The sequence below is a fragment of the Eublepharis macularius genome, chromosome 17, assembly GCF_028583425.1.
Source record: "Eublepharis macularius isolate TG4126 chromosome 17, MPM_Emac_v1.0, whole genome shotgun sequence".
Classification (NCBI taxonomy): Eukaryota; Metazoa; Chordata; class Lepidosauria; order Squamata; family Eublepharidae; genus Eublepharis; species Eublepharis macularius.
The window spans coordinates 14,204,153-14,223,162 of NC_072806.1; the positions used below are offsets into that span (position 1 = coordinate 14,204,153).

Sequence of the window (19,010 nt, forward strand, 5' to 3'; positions counted from 1 at the left end):
TGAGGCTTTCATAGCCTTATAAGAGTCTCCTTTTTTTGGCTTCACGCCTGAGGAATATTTATTTCATAGAAAGGAAGTAAGTCTTCATTGGAGCCGTCAAGGCTGAGTACGTAATTTATTACGTTAAAAAGTTGAGGTCTTCGGGTGGCTTCATGCTGGAGAAGATTTCCTTTTCTGTTAAAGAAAAGTCTATTGTGGCACCCTAAGGAGAGATCCTATATTGTTGCTTCTACCAGAAAAGAAATAAGTTGAGGTCTTCAGGTGGCTTCATGCTGGAGAAGATTTCCTTTTCTATAAAGAAAAGAAGTCCCTTGTGGCACTCTAAAGAGAGAATCCTTCATTCTTGCTTGTAAAACCAGAAAAGAATCCTGTGAAGCCTTCACGGCTGACAACATTTGAATGCAACAAACAGAAGCAAGTGTTGTGAGGCTTTCACAGCCTTATAAGAGGCTCCTCTTTTTCGCTTCAGGCCTGAGGAATATTTACCTAATTGAAGGGAAGTAAGACTTGCTTGGAGCCTTCAAGGCTGACTACGCAAAAAAGTTGAGGTCTTCGGGTGGCTTCATGCTGGAGAAGATTTCCTTTTCTGTTAAAGAAAAGTTTATTGTGGCACCCTAAGGAGAGAACTAGGGGTGTGCAAGGAAAAAACTTTCGGCTTTCTTGTTTCGGGATTACCCGAAACAACATTCTCTACCGTTAAAGCCGAAAGCCGAAACAAGAATCTCTTTCGGGATTCGGGATTCGGGATTCTTTCGGCATTCTTTCGGCATTCTTTCGGGGGGTTTTTTTGGGAAAATGCCTCCGTCTTTCAGGACGCCTGGAGGAGGCATTTTCCCACCTAATAAGCCCAAAATTGGTGGGGACCTTCCTCTAACCCTTCTCTAACAACCACCCAAGTTTCAGACAGATTGGACTTTGGGGGGCCATGTTATGGCCCCCCAAAGCAGGTCCCCCCATCCTCCCATAAGAAAGCGAAGGAGCAGCATATTGTTAGCATGCTGCTGCTGATCTTTCTTCATTATTTCCTATGGGGAAATAATGAAGAGGCAGGCTTCCTTTGCCAGGGGTGGCATTTTGCATGCAAAATGCCCCCCTACCCTCAGGGGCCCTTCTCCCACCCCTCCTCCCACCCCCCACCAAGGATCAGCCTGCTCCCACTTGGGGGGGCCATTTCATGGCCTCCCCAAGTAGGTGCTCTAATCTCTACCACTGACAGCTGGGGGAGGCTTGTGTTGCCAGGGGTGGCATTTTGCATGCAAAATGCCCCCCAACCCTCTGGGGCCCTTCTCCCACCCCTCCTCCCACCCCCCACCAAGGCTCAGCCTGCTCCCACTTGGGGGGGCATTTCATGGCCTCCCCAAGTAGATGCTCTGCTCTCATCTCTACCACTGACAGCTGGGGGAGGCTTGTGTTGCCAGGGGTGGCATTTTGCATGCAAAATGCCCCCCAGCCCTCTGGGGCCCTTCTCCCACCCTTCCTCCCACCCCCCACCAAGGCTCAGACTGCTCCCACTTGGGGGGGCCATTTCATGGCCTCCCCAAGTAGGTCCTCTCAGCCCCTAAAGTCCACCCCTTACAGCCCCACACAAACCCAATTCCCCCCCAGCTGCCACACACAGACCCAAATCCCCACATTAGCCCCTCACAGACCCAAATCCACCCCCACCTGCCCTACACCCATAACCCCAGGAACAGGCTGGCAAAGGCCAGCCCTCTCCCTTTGTTCCCTATGCTGGGAACTTCTAAACTCTCTTTCCCTGGGCAATTCTGCACAGCCCAGGGGTGCCACAATGGTGGGCACACTTCTGAGTGCCAGCTGGTCCCTGTGAAAGAGCACCTGAACCACAGACACCCTCCCTCAAATTCCCCCACCACCTACAGAGATGGCTGGCCAGCCAGCCCCATTGTTCCCTATGATGGGAACCAACTGCACAACAAAGAATAAAACAAGAACACAAAATAAAGTTTTAAAAAAATTATATTCTCCCTTCCAAAGTACAAGTAGGCAAAGCATTATGACACATTACACCAGCAGTCCCCCACACAGAAAAATTAAAACAAAACTCACTTAACATCAGAGAATCACAAAGCATGATTCCTGTCAAAAACACTTTATTTCTTGAACAGCTTTAGGTTACACAGCAGGGGGGAACACCAAAGGGCATGGCAGCACTATCTTACACAAAAATAACACAACTCGCTTCACATTAAAGAATCACCCCAAAAAATTGCTGTCAAAAGCACTTTATTTCTGTAACTGCTTTAGGAAGGCACCACAGAGCAGGAAAGCAGTGTACTACACAAAAATAACACAACTCACTTCACATCAGAGAATCACACAAACACAATTGCTGTCAAAAACAGTGAAGTGGGTTGTATTATTTTTTGCAGTACATTGCTATCATGCCCTGTTGTGCCCTCCTACTGTGTAACCTAAAGCTGTTCAAGAAATAAAGTGTTTTTGCCAGGAATTGTGTTTTTGTGATTCTCTGATGTTAAGTGAGTTGTGTTATTTTTGTGTAAGATAGTGCTGCCATGCCCTTTGGTGTTCCCCCCTGCTGTGTAACCTAAAGCTGTTCAAGAAATAAAGTGTTTTTAACAGGAATTGTGCTTTGTGATTCTCTGATGTGAAGTGAGTTGTGTTATTTTTGTGTAAGATAGTGCTGCCATGCCCTTTGGTGTTCCCCCCTGCTGTGTAACCTAAAGCTGTTCAAGAAATAAAGTGTTTTTGACAGGAATCATGCTTTGTGATTCTCTGATGTTAAGTGAGTTTTGTTTTAATTTTTCTGTATGGGGGACTGCTGGTGTAATGTGTCATAATGCTTTGCCTACTTGTACTTTGGAAGGGAGAATATAATTTTTTTTAAACTTTATTTTGTGTTGTTCTTGTTTTATTCTTTGTTGTGCAGTTGGTTCCCATCATAGGGAACAATGGGGCTGGCTGGCCAGCCATCTCTGTAGGTGGTGGGGGAATTTGAGGGAGGGTGTCTGTGGTTCAGGTGCTCTTTCACAGGGACCAGCTGGCACTCAGAAGTGTGCCCACCATTGTGGCACCCCTGGGCTGTGCAGAATTGCCTAGGGAAAGAGAGTTTAGAAGTTCCCAGCATAGGGAACAAAGGGAGAGGGCTGGCCTTTGCCAGCCTGTTCCTGGGGTTATGGGTGTGGGGCAGGTGGGGGTGGATTTGGGTCTGTGAGGGGCTAATGTGGGGATTTGGGTCTGTGTGTGGCAGCTGGGGGGGAATTGGGTTTGTGTGGGGCTGTAAGGGGTGGACTTTAGGGGCTGAGAGGACCTACTTGGGGAGGCCATGAAATGGCCCCCCCAAGTGGGAGCAGTCTGAGCCTTGGTGGGGGGTGGGAGGAAGGGTGGGAGAAGGGCCCCAGAGGGCTGGGGGGCATTTTGCATGCAACCTGGCAACACAAGCCTCCCCCAGCTGTCAGTGGTAGAGATTAGAGCACCTACTTGGGGAGGCCATGAAATGCCCCCCCCAAGTGGGAGCAGGCTGAGCCTTGGTGGGGGGTGGGAGGAGGGGTGGGAGAAGGGCCCCTGAGGGCTGGGGGGCATTTTGCATGCAAAATGCCACCCCTGGCAAAGGAAGCCTGCCTCTTCATTTTTTCCCCATAGGAAATAATGAAGAAAGATCAGCAGCAGCATGCTAACAATATGCTGCTCCTTCGCTTTCTTATGGGAGGATGGGGGGACCTGCTTTGGGGGGCCATAACATGGCCCCCCAAAGTCCAATCTGTCTGAAACTTGGGTGGTTGTTAGAGAAGGGTTAGAGGAAGGTCCCCACCAATTTTGGGCTTATTCGGTGGGAAAATGCCTCCTCCAGACGTCCTGGAAGACGGAGGCATTTTCCCATAGAAAAGCCGAAAGAAAGCCGAAAGAATCCCGAAACGTTTCGGCTTTTTTCTTTCGGCTACCCGAAACGTTTCGGCATTCCCCGAAATGTTTCGGCATTCCCCGAAAGAAGCCGAAACACTTTTGTTTCGGCATTCTTTCGGCATTCTGAATGCCGAAACGCACATCCCTAGAGAGAACCTATAATGTTGCTTCTACCAGAAAGGAATCCAGTGCAGCCTTCACGGTTGACAACATTTCGATGCAATTAAAAGAAGCATGAGTTCTGGGACTTTCACAGCATTACAAGGTTTTCCTCATTTTGGCTTCAGGCCTGAGGAATATTTATTTAATTGAAGGGAAATAAGTCTTGATTGGAGCCGTCAAGGCTGACTTTATAATTTATGAGGTAAAAAAGTTGGTCTTCGGACGGCTTCATGCTGGAGAAGATTTCCTTTTCAGTAAAAGAAAAGTCTATTGTGGCACCCTAAATAAAGATCATATATTGTTGCTTCTTCCAGAAAAGAAATAAGTTGAGGTCTTCGGACGGCTTCATGCTGGAGAAGATTTCCTTTTCAGTAAAAGAAAAGTCTATTGTGGCACCCTAAATAAAGATCATATATTGTTGCTTCTTCCAGAAAAGAAATAAGTTGAGGTCTTCGGGTGGCTTCATGCTGGAGAAGATTTCCTTTTCTATCAAGAAAAGAAGTCCCTTGTGGCACTCTAAAGAGAGAATCCTACATTCTTGCTTGTAAAACCAGAAAAGAATCCTGTGCAGCCTTCACGGCTGACAACATTTGAATGCAACAAACAGAAGCAAGTGTTGTGAGGCTTTCACAGCCTTATAAGAGGCTCCTCTTTTTGGCTTCAGGCCTGAGGAATATTTACCTAATTGAAGGGAAGTAAGACTTGCTTGGAGCCTTCAAGGCTGTCTAGGTAATTTATTTATTTATTTATTCATTTTTTATTATTCATTTCTACAATAACAGTACAACAATATTTAGTCTAGGTAATTTGTTAGGTAAAAAAGTTGAGGTCTTTGGGTGGCTTCATGCTGGAGAAGATTTCCTTTTCTGTTAAAGAAAAATCGATTGTGGCTCCCAAAAGAAAGATCCTATATTGTTGCTTCTACCAGAAAAGAATCCATTGCAGTCTTCATGGCTGACAACATTTCAATGCAACTAACAGAAGCAAGCGTTGTGAGGCTTTCATAGCCTTATAAGAGTCTCCTCTTTTTGGCTTCACGCCTGAGGAATATTTATTTCCTAGAAAGGAAGTAAGTCTTGATTGGAGCCGTCAAGGCTGAGTACGTAATTTATTACGTAAAAATGTTGAGGTCTTCGAGTGGCTTCATGCTGGAGAAGATTTCCTTTTCTGTTAAAGAAAAGTCTATTGTGGCACCCCAAGGAGAGATCCTATATTGTTGCTTCTACCAGAAAAGAAATAAGTTGGGGTCTTCGGGTGGCTTCATGCTGGAGAAGATTTCTTTTTCTGTTAAAGAAAAGTCTCTTGTGGCACCCTAAGGAGAGATCCTATATTGTTGCTTCTACCAGAAAAGAAATAAGGTGAGGTCTTCGGGTGGCTTCATGCTGGAGAAGATTTCCTTTTCTATAAAGAAAAGAAGTCCCTTGTGGCACTCTAAAGAGAGAATCCTTCATTCTTGCTTGTAAAACCAGAAAAGAATCCTGTGCAGCCTTCACGGCTGACAACATTTGAATGCAACAAACAGAAGCAAGTGTTGTGAGGCTTTCACAGCCTTATAAGAGTCTCCTCTTTTTGGCTTCAGGCCTGAGGGATATTTATTTAATTGAAGGGAAGTAAGATTGCTTGGAGCCTTCAAGGCTGACTACGCAAAAAAGTTGAGGTCTTCGGGTGGCTTCATGCTGGAGAAGATTTCCTTTTCTGTTAAAGAAAAGTTTATTGTGGCACCCTAAGGAGAGAACCTATAATGTTGCTTCTACCAGAAAGGAATCCAGTGCAGCCTTCACGGCTGACAACATTTCGATGCAATTAAAAGAAGCATGAGTTCTGGGACTTTCACAGCATTACAAGGTTTTCCTCATTTTGGCTTCAGGCCTGAGGAATATTTATTTAATTGAAGGGAAATAAGTCTTGATTGGAGCCGTCAAGGCTGACTTTATAATTTATGAGGTAAAAAAGTTCGTCTTCGGACGGCTTCATGCTGGAGAAGATTTCCTTTTCAGTAAAAGAAAAGTCTATTGTGGCACCCTAAATAAAGATCCTATATTGTTGCTTCTACCAGAAAAGAAATAAGTTGAGGTCTTCGGGTGGCTTCATGCTGGAGAAGATTTCCTTTTCTATCAAGAAAAGAAGTCCCTTGTGGCACTCTAAAGAGAGAATCCTACATTCTTGCTTGTAAAACCAGAAAAGAATCCTGTGCAGCCTTCACGGCTGACAACATTTGAATGCAACAAACAGAAGCAAGTGTTGTGAGGCTTTCACAGCCTTATAAGAGGCTCCTCTTTTTGGCTTCAGGCCTGAGGAATATTTACCTAATTGAAGGGAAGTAAGACTTGCTTGGAGCCTTCAAGGCTGTCTAGGTAATTTATTTATTTATTTATTCATTTTTTATTATTCATTTCTACAATAACAGTACAACAATATTTAGTCTAGGTAATTTGTTAGGTAAAAAAGTTGAGGTCTTTGGGTGGCTTCATGCTGGAGAAGATTTCCTTTTCTGTTAAAGAAAAATCGATTGTGGCTCCCAAAAGAAAGATCCTATATTGTTGCTTCTACCAGAAAAGAATCCATTGCAGTCTTCATGGCTGACAACATTTCAATGCAACTAACAGAAGCAAGCGTTGTGAGGCTTTCATAGCCTTATAAGAGTCTCCTCTTTTTGGCTTCACGCCTGAGGAATATTTATTTCCTAGAAAGGAAGTAAGTCTTGATTGGAGCCGTCAAGGCTGAGTACGTAATTTATTACGTAAAAATGTTGAGGTCTTCGAGTGGCTTCATGCTGGAGAAGATTTCCTTTTCTGTTAAAGAAAAGTCTATTGTGGCACCCCAAGGAGAGATCCTATATTGTTGCTTCTACCAGAAAAGAAATAAGTTGGGGTCTTCGGGTGGCTTCATGCTGGAGAAGATTTCTTTTTCTGTTAAAGAAAAGTCTCTTGTGGCACCCTAAGGAGAGATCCTATATTGTTGCTTCTACCAGAAAAGAAATAAGGTGAGGTCTTCGGGTGGCTTCATGCTGGAGAAGATTTCCTTTTCTATAAAGAAAAGAAGTCCCTTGTGGCACTCTAAAGAGAGAATCCTTCATTCTTGCTTGTAAAACCAGAAAAGAATCCTGTGCAGCCTTCACGGCTGACAACATTTGAATGCAACAAACAGAAGCAAGTGTTGTGAGGCTTTCACAGCCTTATAAGAGTCTCCTCTTTTTGGCTTCAGGCCTGAGGGATATTTATTTAATTGAAGGGAAGTAAGATTGCTTGGAGCCTTCAAGGCTGACTACGCAAAAAAGTTGAGGTCTTCGGGTGGCTTCATGCTGGAGAAGATTTCCTTTTCTGTTAAAGAAAAGTTTATTGTGGCACCCTAAGGAGAGAACCTATAATGTTGCTTCTACCAGAAAGGAATCCAGTGCAGCCTTCACGGCTGACAACATTTCGATGCAATTAAAAGAAGCATGAGTTCTGGGACTTTCACAGCATTACAAGGTTTTCCTCATTTTGGCTTCAGGCCTGAGGAATATTTATTTAATTGAAGGGAAATAAGTCTTGATTGGAGCCGTCAAGGCTGACTTTATAATTTATGAGGTAAAAAAGTTCGTCTTCGGACGGCTTCATGCTGGAGAAGATTTCCTTTTCAGTAAAAGAAAAGTCTATTGTGGCACCCTAAATAAAGATCCTATATTGTTGCTTCTACCAGAAAAGAAATAAGTTGAGGTCTTCGGGTGGCTTCATGCTGGAGAAGATTTCCTTTTCTATCAAGAAAAGAAGTCCCTTGTGGAACTCTAAAGAGAGAATCCTACATTCTTGCTTGTAAAACCAGAAAAGAATCCTGTGCAGCCTTCATGGCTGACAACATTTGAATGCAACAAACAGAAGCAAGTGTTGTGAGGCTTTCACAGCCTTATAAGAGGCTCCTCTTTTTGGCTTCAGGCCTGAGGAATATTTACCTAATTGAAGGGAAGTAAGACTTGCTTGGAGCCTTCAAGGCTGTCTAGGTAATTTATTTATTTATTCATTTTTTATTATTCATTTCAACAATAACAGTACAACAATATTAAGTCTAGGTAATTTATTAGGTAAAAAAGTTGAGGTCTTCGGGTGGCTTCATGCTGGAGAAGATTTCCTTTTCTGTTAAAGAAAAGTTTATTGTGGCACCCTAAGGAGAGAACTTATAATGCTGCTTCTACCAGAAAGGAATCCAGTGCAGCCTTCACGGCTGACAACATTTCGATGAAATTAAAAGAAGCATGAGTTCTGGGACTTTTATTATTCATTTCAACAATAACAGTACAACAATATTAAGTCTAGGTAATTTATTAGGTAAAAAAGTTGAGGTCTTCGGGTGGCTTCATGCTGGAGAAGATTTCCTTTTCTGTTAAAGAAAAGTTTATTGTGGCACCCTAAGGAGAGAACCTATAATGTTGCTTCTACCAGAAAGGAATCCAGTGCAGCCTTCACGGCTGACAACATTTCGATGCAATTAAAAGAAGCATGAGTTCTGGGACTTTCACAGCATTACAAGGTTTTCCTCATTTTGGCTTCAGGCCTGAGGAATATTTATTTAATTGAAGGGAAATAAGTCTTGATTGGAGCCGTCAAGGCTGACTTTATAATTTATGAGGTAAAAAAGTTCGTCTTCGGACGGCTTCATGCTGGAGAAGATTTCCTTTTCAGTAAAAGAAAAGTCTATTGTGGCACCCTAAATAAAGATCCTATATTGTTGCTTCTACCAGAAAAGAAATAAGTTGAGGTCTTCGGGTGGCTTCATGCTGGAGAAGATTTCCTTTTCTATCAAGAAAAGAAGTCCCTTGTGGAACTCTAAAGAGAGAATCCTACATTCTTGCTTGTAAAACCAGAAAAGAATCCTGTGCAGCCTTCATGGCTGACAACATTTGAATGCAACAAACAGAAGCAAGTGTTGTGAGGCTTTCACAGCCTTATAAGAGGCTCCTCTTTTTGGCTTCAGGCCTGAGGAATATTTACCTAATTGAAGGGAAGTAAGACTTGCTTGGAGCCTTCAAGGCTGTCTAGGTAATTTATTTATTTATTCATTTTTTATTATTCATTTCAACAATAACAGTACAACAATATTAAGTCTAGGTAATTTATTAGGTAAAAAAGTTGAGGTCTTCGGGTGGCTTCATGCTGGAGAAGATTTCCTTTTCTGTTAAAGAAAAGTTTATTGTGGCACCCTAAGGAGAGAACTTATAATGCTGCTTCTACCAGAAAGGAATCCAGTGCAGCCTTCACGGCTGACAACATTTCGATGAAATTAAAAGAAGCATGAGTTCTGGGACTTTTATTATTCATTTCAACAATAACAGTACAACAATATTAAGTCTAGGTAATTTATTAGGTAAAAAAGTTGAGGTCTTCGGGTGGCTTCATGCTGGAGAAGATTTCCTTTTCTGTTAAAGAAAAGTCGATTGTGGCTCCCAAAAGAAAGATCCTATATTGTTGCTTCTACCAGAAAAGAATCCATTGCAGCCTTCATGGCTGACAACATTTCAATGCAACTAACAGAAGCAAGTGTTGTGAGGCTTTCATAGCCTTATAAGAGTCTCCTCTTTTTGGCTTCACGCCTGAGGAATATTTATTTCATAGAAAGGAAGTAAGTCTTGATTGGAGCTGTCAAGGCTGACTTTATAATTTATGAGGTAAAAAAGTTGGTCTTCGGACGGCTTCATGCTGGAGAAGATTTCCTTTTCTGTTAAAGAAAAGTCTATTGTGGCACCCATCCTATATTGTTGGTTCTACCAGAAAGGAATCCTGTGCAGCCCTCATGGCTGACAAGTGACAAAATTTCAATGCAACTAACAGAAGCAAGCGTTGTGAGGCTTTCACAGCCTTACAAGATTTTCCTCTTTTTGGCATCAGGCCTGAGGAATATTTATTTCATAGAAGGGAAATAAGCTTTGATTGGAGCCTTCAAGGCTGTCTACGTAATTTATTACATGAAAAAGTTGAGGTCTTCGGGTGGCTTCATGCTGCAGAAGATTTCCTTTTCAGTAAAAGAAAAGTCTATTGTGGCGCCCTAAATAAAGATCATATATTGTTGCTTTTTCCAGAAAAGAAATAAGTTGAGGTCTTCGGGTGGCTTCATGCTGGAGAAGATTTCCTTTTCTATAAAGGAAAGAAGTCCCTTGTGGCACTCTAAAGAGAGAATCCTACATTCTTTCTTGTAAAACCAGAAAAGAATCCTGTGCAGCCTTCACAGCTGACAACATTTGAATGCAACAAACAGAAGCAAGTGTTGTGAGGCTTTCACAGCCTTATAAGAGGCTCCTCTTTTTGGCTTCAGGCCTGAGGAATATTTACCTAATTGAAGGGAAGTAAGACTTGCTTGGAGCCTTCAAGGCTGTCTAGGTAATTTATTTATTTATTCATTTTTTATTATTCATTTCAACAATAACAGTACAACAATATTAAGTCTAGGTAATTTATTAGGTAAAAAAGTTGAGGTCTTCGGGTGGCTTCATGCTGGAGAAGATTTCCTTTTCTGTTAAAGAAAAGTTTATTGTGGCACCCTAAGGAGAGAACTTATAATGCTGCTTCTACCAGAAAGGAATCCAGTGCAGCCTTCACGGCTGACAACATTTCGATGAAATTAAAAGAAGCATGAGTTCTGGGACTTTTATTATTCATTTCAACAATAACAGTACAACAATATTAAGTCTAGGTAATTTATTAGGTAAAAAAGTTGAGGTCTTCGGGTGGCTTCATGCTGGAGAAGATTTCCTTTTCTGTTAAAGAAAAGTCGATTGTGGCTCCCAAAAGAAAGATCCTATATTGTTGCTTCTACCAGAAAAGAATCCATTGCAGCCTTCATGGCTGACAACATTTCAATGCAACTAACAGAAGCAAGCGTTGTGAGGCTTTCATAGCCTTATAAGAGTCTCCTCTTTTTGGCTTCACGCCTGAGGAATATTTATTTCATAGAAAGGAAGTAAGTCTTGATTGGAGCTGTCAAGGCTGACTTTATAATTTATGAGGTAAAAAAGTTGGTCTTCGGACGGCTTCATGCTTGAGAAGATTTCCTTTTCTGTTAAATAAAAGTCTATTGTGGCACCCATCCTATATTGTTGGTTCTACCAGAAAGGAATCCTGTGCAGCCCTCATGGCTGACAAGTGACAAAATTTCAATGCAACTAACAGAAGCAAGCGTTGTGAGGCTTTCACAGCCTTACAAGATTTTCCTCTTTTTGGCATCAGGCCTGAGGAATATTTATTTCATAGAAGGGAAATAAGCTTTGATTGGAGCCTTCAAGGCTGTCTACGTAATTTATTACATGAAAAAGTTGAGGTCTTCGGGTGGCTTCATGCTGCAGAAGATTTCCTTTTCAGTAAAAGAAAAGTCTATTGTGGCGCCCTAAATAAAGATCATATATTGTTGCTTTTTCCAGAAAAGAAATAAGTTGAGGTCTTCGGGTGGCTTCATGCTGGAGAAGATTTCCTTTTCTATAAAGAAAAGAAGTCCCTTGTGGCACTCTAAAGAGAGAATCCTACATTCTTGCTTGTAAAACCAGAAAAGAATCCTGTGCAGCCTTCACAGCTGACAACATTTGAATGCAACAAACAGAAGCAAGTGTTGTGAGGCTTTCATAGCCTTATAAGAGGCTCCTCTTTTTGGCTTCAGGCCTGAGGAATATTTACCTAATTGAAGGGAAGTAAGACTTGCTTGGAGCCTTCAAGGCTGTCTAGGTAATTTATTTATTTATTTATTCATTTTTTATTATTCATTTCAACAATAACAGTACAACAATATTTAGTCTAGGTAATTTATTAGGTAAAAAAGTTGAGGTCTTCGGGTGGCTTCATGCTGGAGAAGATTTCCTTTTCTGTTAAAGAAAAGTCGATTGTGGCTCCCAAAAGAAAGATCCTATATTGTTGCTTCTACCAGAAAAGAATCCATTGCAGCCTTCATGGCTGACAACATTTCAATGCAACTAACAGAAGCAAGCGTTGTGAGGCTTTCATAGCCTTATAAGAGTCTCCTCTTTTTGGCTTCACGCCTGAGGAATATTTATTTCATAGAAAGGAAGTAAGTCTTGATTGGAGCCGTCAAGGCTGAGTACGTAATTTATTACGTAAAAAAGTTGAGGTCTTCGGGTGGCTTCATGCTGGAGAAGATTTCCTTTTCTGTTAAAGAAAAGTCTATTGTGGCACCCCAAGGAGAGATCCTATATTGTTGCTTCTGCCAGAAAAGAAATAAGTTGAGGTCTTCGGGTGGCTTCATGCTGGAGAAGATTTCCTTTTCTATAAAGAAAAGAAGTCCCTTGTGGCACTCTAAAGAGAGAATCCTACATTCTTGCTTGTAAAACCAGAAAAGAATCCTGTGCAGCCTTCACGGCTGACAACATTTGAATGCAACAAATAGAAGCAAGTGTTGTGAGGCTTTCACAGCCTTATAAGAGTCTCCTCTTTTTGGCTTCAGGCCTGAGGAATATTTATTTAATTGAAGGGAAGTAAGACTTGCTTGGAGCCTTCAAGGCTGTCTAGGTAATTTATTAGGTAAAAATGTTGAGGTCTTCGGGTGGCTTCATGCTGGAGAAGATTTCCTTTTCTGTTAAAGAAAAGTCTATTGTGGCACCCATCCTATATTGTTGCTTCTACCAGAAAAGAAGCAAGTGCAGCTTGAGAACTGTTTGCTTCAGGGGGGGAAGAAGTGCAGCCTTCAGGGCTGACAATATTTCAGTGCAACTAACAGAAGCAAGCGTTGTGAGGCTTTCACAGCCTTATAAGAGTCTCCTCTGTTTGGCTTCAGGCCTGAGGAATATTTATTTCATATAAGGGGAAGTAAGACTTGGTTGGAGCCTTCAAGGCTGACTACATAATTTATTCCGTAAAAAGTTGAGGTCTTTGGGTGGCTTCATGCTGGAAAAGTTTTTTTTTCTGTAAAAGAAGGAAGTCTATTGTGGCACCCTAAAGAGAGATCCTATATTGTTGCTTCTTCCAGAAAAGGATTCTGTGCAGCCTTCACGGCTGACAACGTTTCAATGCAACTAACATAAGTAAGAGTTTTGTGGCTTTCACAGCCTGATAAGGTTTTCCTCTTTTTGGCTTCAGACCTGAGGAATGTTTTTTTCATAGAAGGGAAATAAGACTTGATTGGAGCCTTCAAGGCTGACTACGTTGCTGATAGGTTAAAAAAAAAAAGTTGAGATCTTCTGGTGGCTTCAAACTGGAGAAGATCTCCATATGTGTACACAAAAGAAATCTTTCGTGGCTCCCTAAAGAGAGATCCTATATAATCGCTTCTCAAGGCAGAAAGGAATCCTGAACAATCTTCATTGCTTACTGCATTTCTATTAGTTGAGCAGGAGTTGGAATTTTGAGAGGCTTTCACAGCCTAAGAAAGTTTTCCATTATGGAATGTTGTGTCCTTCTGGCTTAAGGTCTGAAATGGTCTTATTGTACAGAAAGGAAAAAGGAGTCTATTGGAACCTACAAGGCTGGCCACTTATGAGACCTGTTTCTGGCTACCATACGTCCTCTCATGCTGTGTGTGGGGAAGATATTGTTGAATATAAATGACACTGGATGCTTGTATCAGCTCTAACCATGAAAAGATACATTCCTTATTAATGCTACTGTGGCTTCATGCTGAACCCACATTTATTAAATAATGAATGAGCCAAGGTCTTCTGTGTGCTTCAAGCTGAAGAAGAGTTCCTTATCGGTAAAGAACGAATGAGTCTCCTTCTGGCTTAAGCCCAAAGAAGGTTTTAATGTGTAGAAGGGAAGCAAGAGTCTATTGTGGCCTTCAAGGCTACCACACTGTATGAATTTTTCTTAATCTCCTTGTGGGTCACACTGACAGACATTGCTCTTGCTCACAGCCACAGTTTGGAAACTTCTGGAGGAAGGTATTAGGTGGGAAAGTTTCCGCTCCTTCAGAATTTTATTTCTGCAGCCCTTTCGTGACAGGACAGTGCTGTGCCATAGGCCTCAACAGTCATATCGGCCACATACAAGACAGGTGCTCTTAACAGAAAGGGAGAAAAGTACCTAATAATATTTTAAATATGTAAATAAAGTAAGAAGTGTTTTCAATAAAAAATAAAATAATAAATATCTTAAATATAATTAATTAAGCTAAAATTAATGGTTAAATAAATAACTATAATCATTATTAATAACTTTTTATAATTAAATAATTTACTTAATTAATGACTAACATTCTAGAAGTAACTCAGAAACCCATACAGGGCCATTTTGAGGTTGCAGTCTCCCAGCCAACACATCTGGAAGGAGCAGTCTTTCCCACCTGAGTTCCACCTCCAGAAGTTTCCAAATAATGACTGAAGCAGGGGTGAAGTTCATCAGAGTGACCTCTGGGAGAACAACAGTTAATAGCTGAGTGACTTGTTGTTTCCTCCAAAAATAAGCAAGTGTCTGTCTGCTGGCTACTTGAAGCCTGCTACTCTTTGCTTAGATAGAAAGCCAGTGAGATGGATTCTGTGCTTGACCACTTTTTTCCTAAATGAAAGAGCAGCAATGAATGCTGTGGTGGCGCAAAGCCTCACATGCATAAATGAACAATAACTAGGCAGGGATTCTCTTTGGGGTTACAGTCTGGCCAGTTCCTCCCATAGTCTGTGCAAGATCTCTGAAGGACTCCTCTTTGCCTGTGACCTGCTGTCAGCATTTGAACCTGGGGCGGAGTGATTCGCATCGGGAGGAACTCCATTCCAGTAGGGTAAGCCACTCTTAACTCAGTATTCAACAGAGAGGGACTTCCTATCTTTGTTGGAATGAATGTCCAGAATATTTTTAAATTGTTAAGCCACTTCTTTAAAAAAAGATATACAGGAAAGTTACTTTAAACACTCTGGGAATTAGCTAACTAACTAAGGTTGAGCAAGCTTATGTTTTTTTCTGTATTATTTTAGAGAAGAAATAGAAGTGTCCATACATCTTCTCATGGCATGTGTGGAAAAGATTTTATTGCCTCTACAAGAACAGGCTTTGTCTGGCTTTAACTTTCAAGAGTTTTATTCTGTATTAAGCAAGTGGGATTCTTGTGGAGGCTTCGTACCAGACCCTTGTTTATTAGATTAAAAATGTTGAGATATTCTGGTGGCTTCATGCCTGAGAAGATTTCCTTATCTGTGCAAGAAAGAGGATTGTATTGGCACCCTAAAGACTGCTCATAGATTATTGTATCTAAACCAGAGTGGAGTCCTGTGCAGCCTTCCCAAATACATGCTGACAGACTCCTGTATTCATTGATTGCATGTTGCATCTACATTAAAGATAACTGTGTCTATTCCTTGACGCAAAAGAGTTATCTTGAACTGCTTATTAGCATGCTGCATTTAGCAGTGCTGTGATGCATCTTTAGCTCTCCCTGGCATTACCTGACCTTTGGGCTTCATTGGAAAACCTGTCTTCTCACTGTCCCAAGGGTACACAAACCCATCCATCAAGGCATCATCTTGCAGCATCCTTGGCCCAAGGAACTTTAGGCCACAATAAACATGTTTTTAAAATGCCACAAGAGGCTTGCTGCAATAAACTAACTCAAGCCACTGTCTAGCAGAGCCCCTTTAAGTTCATTGCCTGTATTGGTTCAGGCTTCTAAGTTTCCACAGGCCCAGTTCTAGCTTAACATCCTGGAAGCAGAATGTCTGGCTCAGCTAATTAACTGCACCTGCAACCTGTTGCCGAGAGGGGGGGGGCCTTGAGAAACAAGGGAGTCTTATCTCAGTTCCCGCCTAGCAACGCTGATTGCACGCACCTCGGATTGGCTATCAATCAGAAAAGAAGATGGCTCCTCTCAGCCCTCAGTAACTAGCTCAAACTAGCTTGAAGAACTTCCAACAAGCTCCAAGAAGGAGGGAAGGATTGCTCCATGCTACTTTTCGATCAGCATGAGAGAGATTTTTGCTCTATGCCAGGCCTGACGGCCAGACCTGCTTGGTATAGTTTAAGGAATATGTTTGTGAGTACGGGCCTCAAATTTTCCTCAGAGAAATGCTAAGTTAGCCAGCTTTATGTTTTAGTTAGTCAGCTATAGTTACAATAGACAAGCTTTTATTGTTTTAAATGCCTTTTGCTTGTGCCTTAGTAGAGTGTTTCCTGCTACTTGCATACACTCTTCGAATTAATAAATGTCTTTATATAAGCCTTGTGTCCGTGAGCGTCTGACCAAGTGTGTGCAGAGTCCCCCAGGTTGGAAAAGAACCCAGAGACCGGTGAGTCTCAACAGGAGGGATAAGGGCTATTCTTCCAGGAGGCCTGCTAGGGGTTTGAGTGGCTGTAAGCAGCACTTGAAACGGCAGGTGGGAGGTAGCCCCTTTGACCCCTATCCCAGGATAGCCACCTCTCTAGAATTGTAATGCATTGCAGTTGTCAGAGAGCCCTTGGCAATCTTTTGTGTAGTTTTCCTTTTGAAGGCAGGATCCAGCGCTCAGACAGGACGCTCATGCTGGAGGCAAAATGCCATTGATTGGGGGGGGGGGGTAACTAAGACCAGCAGGCTCTCAGAGCATGCATGGAATATGCCTCGCCAACTACATGATGTGTTCTGCCAATGGAATATACTTGCAATCTTATGAAAGCCACAATGCAGGACAGGGTTTTGATTTTTTGGTCTGTGCACGCCAGTGTTGTTTAGAGATAAACTCCACTGCTTCTCATTTCCCCCCACCAGAGCAAATAACTGTTTGACTGTATATGGATGTGAGAAGGGGAGGCTGCCGAGTGCTTCACCACGAAACTGCCCACCCAGAGATCTCAACTAACACGAAACACTAGTTGGAGGTAAATGAAAATTGCTTACACATTCATAAATATGTTTTCTGGAAAAGCGCAAGGTGCTAAAGTGCTAGACAAAAATATATAGGTATAGTATATGCAAATCTAATCCAACAATCCAGTAAATAATTTTCCTATCAATCAATAAATAATACATCCAATACCATACAATGGATAACACACAAAAATCCTTCAGTTCTTAATAGAAAATCTCATACATTACAACCAACCGGTGAAGAGAATCCTACATAAGAACCATAAGAGGTAAATTGTAAAGTAGACATAGTAAGAGTTCCAAAGATTGTATCTTGCAGTCTCTTTTTTTCCTTTTCAGGTGGTGTAGTACTTTCCAAAGTGGGCAGATTCTCCAAGGTGATAACAGCAGTCTAGAAAATCATGTTGAAAATGGAGTTGAAGCTGAAGAGCCTAACGAGTTTTGCCAGCATATCACATAATCTCATTTTGCAACAAACTTTTTCAAAAGCTCATATTTAACAGAGTATTCACTGTAATAAAAATATGAATATTAATAAATTCTCTTTTGCCTTCTCAAAAGTCTTTTTGATTATGTCCCATTGTTTTATCAGTTTAGTCCACCACTCCCCCAAGTAACCTGGTTGCTTTGTTTCTGGGGTCTGGGTAAATGGCATCACTGTGCCTCCATATCCTTGAGCTACCATGGAGATTATAATAATAACAACAACAACATTCAGTTTATATACCACCCTTCAGGACAACTTCATGCCCACTCAGAGCGGTTTACAAAGTATGCCATTATTATCCCTACAACAAGACACCCTGTGAGGTGGGTGGGGCTGAGAGAGCTCCAGAGAGCAGTGACTAGCCCAAGGTCACCCAGCCAGCTTCAAGTGGAGGAGTGGGGAATCAAACTTGGCTCTCCAGATTAGAGGCCCGTGCTCTTAACCACTACACCAAACTGGCTCTCTGTATTGTAGTATTATAACAATATTTGGCGAACACCAAAAATTCAGTCCAATTATCCTGTTGATAATTGATATAACATCTTAAGAACTGCTCCAGGACTTGATTAATCCTTTCAGTTTGACCATCTTTCTCGGGATGACAGGCAGAGCTGAGTCCCTGCTCAATAGCTCCCGCCAGAAGTTGGCAACAAACTGTACTCTGCAATCCGAAATTACCTTATCAGGAAACGAGTGCAGCGTTACCACGTGTTGCATGAATAGGATGGCCACTCTCGTTGTGGTGGGGATCTTGGAGCAAGGGATGAAGTGGGCTTGTTTGGAATATAAGTCCACCACCGCTAGAATCACAGTTTTCCCCTTAGAGGAGGGGAGGTCGGTAATAAAGTCCATTGAGACCACTGCCCAGGGTCGAGAGGGGGTCTCCAGGGGCCAGAGCAGTCCAGGTGGCTTGCCCCCTCTAGTTTTCCCCATTAAGCACACTTGGCAGGCAGAAACATATTGGGAAACATTTTTTCTTATACCCGGCCACCAGAATTGTATCTGTACTAGGTGCAGTGTTTTTAAGCAGCCGAAATGTCCAGCTAATCTGGAGTCCTGACATTGTTTTAATACTTCCCCCCGTAAACTGGCTGGAATGTACAATTTCCCTTGTTTGTACCAGCCTCCCGATTTGCCTTTTTTCAGCACATCTTTGGGTAAGGCATCCCTCTCCTTTTTGGTCTCCTTGGAGACTCTCTCTGCCCAACCTGTGGGAACGGTGTCTTGTTTCACTCACTGGGTTTGGCTTCTAGTGATTACAGCCCCTTCCAGTGGGGTTGGTGAAAATATAGTGTCTACTACTTCCTCCCTTTGGCTTTCATGTTGGGGCATGTGTGATAAGGCATCCGCCAGGAAATTAGACTTGCTGGTGGAGGTCTCCTCATGAGGGGGCTCCTCTCCGTAGCTCTTTCCTTGTTCCTGGGGCACTCAGCAGTGAAGTGGCCCGTGCCCCCACATCTCAAACACTGCCCTTCCTCCAGCAGCTCACTGGCCGTTCCCACACGGCTTACCTGAACCTGAAACGCTGTGCAGAATGCCAAAAAAACCGCGGAAGATCACGTTTTCTCTCACGAGTTTTGCGTGATGTTGCGCAACATCGTGCAAAACTCGCGAGAGAAAATGCGATCTTCCGTGGTATTTTCAGCATGCTGTGCAGCGTTCCGGGTTCAGGTAAGCCGTGTGGGAATGGCCACTGTCTTGGGCTCTGGGGCATTGGCTCTGGGAAGCTTCCTCTCTTTCA

General features: G+C 42.4%; 1 long non-coding RNA gene across 1 annotated transcript; it reads left to right on the forward strand.

Moving 5' to 3' along the window:
* Window positions 1-15,807: 15,807 nt before the first annotated feature.
* LOC129344453 (uncharacterized) lies at window positions 15,808-17,221 on the forward strand. Its single transcript, XR_008598394.1, has 3 exons — window positions 15,808-15,972; window positions 16,684-16,793; window positions 17,122-17,221. It is a non-coding gene; the product is annotated as an uncharacterized LOC129344453 (long non-coding RNA).
* The last annotated feature ends 1,789 nt before the right edge of the window (window positions 17,222-19,010 follow it).